This window comes from Melospiza melodia, chromosome 5 (genome assembly GCF_035770615.1).
Source record: "Melospiza melodia melodia isolate bMelMel2 chromosome 5, bMelMel2.pri, whole genome shotgun sequence".
NCBI classification, from domain to species: domain Eukaryota; kingdom Metazoa; phylum Chordata; class Aves; order Passeriformes; family Passerellidae; genus Melospiza; species Melospiza melodia.
In genome coordinates, this window is record NC_086198.1 from 95,577,493 (window position 1) to 95,581,320 (window position 3,828).

Consider the following 3,828-nt stretch of genomic DNA (forward strand, 5'->3'; position numbering starts at 1 on the left):
ATGGATCTCCTAGTTATTTATGGGAAGGAGGAGATGGTTTTCAGGACCCCAGAGTTGTGGAGGAAGAGAATGAATCCTATAAATACAGCAGCAAAGGGAGATGAGGCAGCAGGTCACCAGGTGAGCTGTTGTCGCAGACATCTTTTCATTAAAAATCCTTTCTTAGGATTTTTCTTCCTGAGAAGCTGGGAGGCCTCAGGAACAAAATGTAAACAATGATTATCTGCTGCTGTGGAATGCAACAGGTGCATCTGTGATTGGCCCATGTTGGATGTTTGTAATTAATGGCCAATCACAGCCCAGGTAGCTTGGACTCTCTGCCCGAGGCACAAACCTTTGTTATTCATTCCTTTCTATTCTTAGCTTAGCTAGCCTTGTGAGATGAAACTTTTCCTTCTCTTCTTTTTAGTATAGTTTTAATGTAATATATATCATAAAATAATAAATCAAGCCTTCTGAACATGGAGTCAAATCCTCGTCTCTTCCCTCACCTGGAAACCCCTGTGAACACTGTCACAAGCTGTGTCTCACCTTCCAGCTTGGTAAAGCTGGGCTCAGCCCAGGATTTGTAAAAAAGGTGCTTTGAGTCACAGTAGACGTCCCTAAAAGGTGATCCCTGCCAAAGGTACGTGGCTTGTGGGGAGAAGGTGTTGGTGCTGGCATCTGTCAGCCCTGGGTGGGAATTTAGGACACAGGAAGGGTTCAAGGCCAGTCCTGACCTTTGCATGCAGCTCTGTGAGGGATTGGTGTTCATACATTTGGGTTTATGAGGCTTTATGTGTGATTTGGGTTGGTGCACATTGGTTAATGGGTTGATTAACACTGCTGTCCCAGCACTCCAAGATGCCCCATCTCAGCACGAGGTGGAGCGTAGAAACAACGGAGATTTCTTTTTCCTGTACTACTATATCAAAAAGTTCAGGCAGTGACTTTTGTTTCAACATCTACATATTTATATCTGCTGCACAGTTTAGGCTGAGATTTGCTTCCTTTGCTGACAGGCTAACCTGCTCTCTGGGCTCTGTCTGCAGCAGCCCACCAGCACCTTTGCCAACACTAACCTGGATTTACAATGCTGAGCCCCCATTCTCCTCAGCAGCAGGACAAGGGTCAGCCACTCTCATTCTGCTCAGGTCTCCAGAGCATTTCTAAGTGACAACAGGAGGAGACTAAACCAGTATGCTTGGGTCTGCCCTGAGGCATGTCCTCAGGGGCACATTGTTGGGAGTTATTAACAGGACCTGGTTTGCATTGGCCACCTTGGTTTGGGCAGAAAGTTTCTGTTTTGGCCACATTTCGGTGTGGAAATACCCCAGATAGAGCAGAGATGATGAATGGGAACCACGGCAGCCAGAACCAGCCTGCCAAAGGGATTTTACCCAGCCGTGCAAAGACTGATGGGTTAGCCTGAGTGGGAGTGTTTCTATTGATGTGGGGCAGTGGGAGGAGATGCTCAGCTGAGCCTGGCAAGGATTGTTGTGCAAATGTGGTTGTGTTGGTCTAGAAATCATATAATCATAGAATGTCCTGAACTGGGGAGCACCCACAAGGATCATCAAAGCTCAACTCCCCTGCCCTACACAGGAGGAGCCCAAAAAGCCCACAGTGTGTCTGACAGCATTATCCCAACACACCTCAAGCTCTGCCAGGCTTGGTGCTGTGGCCACTTTGCTGGGGAGCCTGTTCCAGTTCCCAGCATCTTCTGGGCGACGTGCATTTTCTTAATATCCAAGCTAAACATCCCCTGACACAACTCCATGCTGTTTCTTTGGTCATAATGGTTACATCCAACACTGAAAGCCACTTTGGGCTCAGTGTTCAAGGATAGAAACGGTGAGGAAAAAGTCGTATTACTCCCCTGCATCTCTACTAACCCCGCCAACCATGAGCAACAGGAAACCCTCAAAAGAAAGGAATCTGGCTTTATGGGGCAGATTATTCCACACATCTTTGAGACTTCACAGACAGCCTTCATAGACTGCCTTTCAAGCCCTGGCAACTTCAAATGTTATATAAGTGGTCATACAAAACCCGGCTTGAAAAAGTTTGGATTTAGAGGTGTCGGCAGGACAGAGCTCCGTGTGCAAGAAGGGCTTGGCAGCTGCAAGGACATTATTTAACAAGCAGGTAAAAGGTGACTGCTGCTGCAAATCCTGAGCAGTACTTTGAACAAGTCTGGCAGTGTTGTCACTTTTATAAGAGGATCCTTTGGTTTGGTATCAACTTGGCCACTGAGTTCCTTCAGCAATTGCTAGATCAGAATTAAGGGGAAGAGCTGATGCCCTTCACCCACCACAACTTTGCAGTGGATGCAGTATGAGCAGTGGGTGCAGTGCTTTACAGCCAGGCAATGTTATTGTTTTGGTGTGTGAATTCTGATTTATTATGGCATCTGGGTCTAATGTGGCATTCAGCATCTGTGAAAAACCCAAATATCTCCTCTTTACATAGTGAACATCACTCCCCCTGCTCCCACGGTGGGTCAGGGTCAGTGAGCAGAGCCGTCACCCTTTGTGGGCTCTGTGTCCAAGGCTCCTGTGCCCTCCCACCCAATACGCGGAGCTGGGAGCCGGCGCCAACTGGGAGCAAAGGTTTTGGCTCTGCTGGCCCCAGGGAGGCGACGGCACGAGGGCTGTTTTGCTTTTCCAGCATGATAACAAACATCATCCCCTGTTATCTTCAGAGAGAGAGACCTCTCGGGGAGGGGAGGAGCGAGGCAAGGTCAGCTCAGTACCTCAGCTGACACCACTGCCCATGAAAGCTCCATGGCAGCGCTCAGACTCACGTGTTTGCCACCCTTTGTAAACATTTATCCTTCTTGTTGTTGTCAGGGCTGGTTGGTGGGGCTGGGCCGAGGTGCAGGGGCAGTGGCAGGGGTGGCATTGCTGCTCCTCTCACCTTGCCTGACCTCCCTGCGATTCAAAAGCACCCGCACATCCTCTCTGGAGTCTTGCTCACTTAAATCAGGCAAACCAGTTTAATTTTTTAGCTTTTAGGGACTTCCTCTCTGCCATCTCCCTGCCATCTGGGAATAGCAGGGAATATTTAAGGAAAGTGAATCTGGGAATTTTTAAGTGAGCAACATAATCCCAAGGGTTAATATTTCCCTAATCGGGGGGACAAAAAATACTGTGTGACCTCAAGCCCCAGTTGCAACCCAATGATGCTGTCCAGCTTGTGACTTACGTATTTGCAGCAAATTTCTTATCTACAACAGGCACTGAAAGGAAAAAAAAGGGTAAATAAAGCCTATCAGCAGTATTGTATTGTTGGCTCTCCCTGCAGACCTTGCTTTACTGATAATTATTAACTCAAACTGAGAGCCATTGCAGAACTCATAACTAGAATATGATGGCATTTCTCAAATTAAAAAATGCTCAGGGAATGCTTCACTCTGCTCAAAGAATGAAATGCCCACAGGGTTTCCTGTGTGTACCAGGACAACTTGGGGTTGTCCCCATTGCTCTTGCTCAAAACCCAGAAGGGAGAATTGCAGCATGGCCATGGCAAAACCTACTGTTCTCCCTTCAGGTCATCTTGTGAGGTTGTTTTGTTTTGTTTTGTTTTGTTTTTTCCCTATTGCCTTCCATTTCCGTTTTCCTCACTGTTTTCTCTGGCTGGGCCACACACACAAGGTCCAGTTGCTTGCTGGTTCTTGAAAGCAAAAGCACTTTAAACCCAGTCCTTTGACATGAGTGCAAACAGCCCTGGAGCATTTCCCGCAGTCAGTGAGCTCAGCCCCTCTCCCCATTACAAGCTAAAAAGCTGGCTTTAATGTATATAATAAAAGACATCGTTAAAAACTGTGCTTTAATAAAGAAATACAAA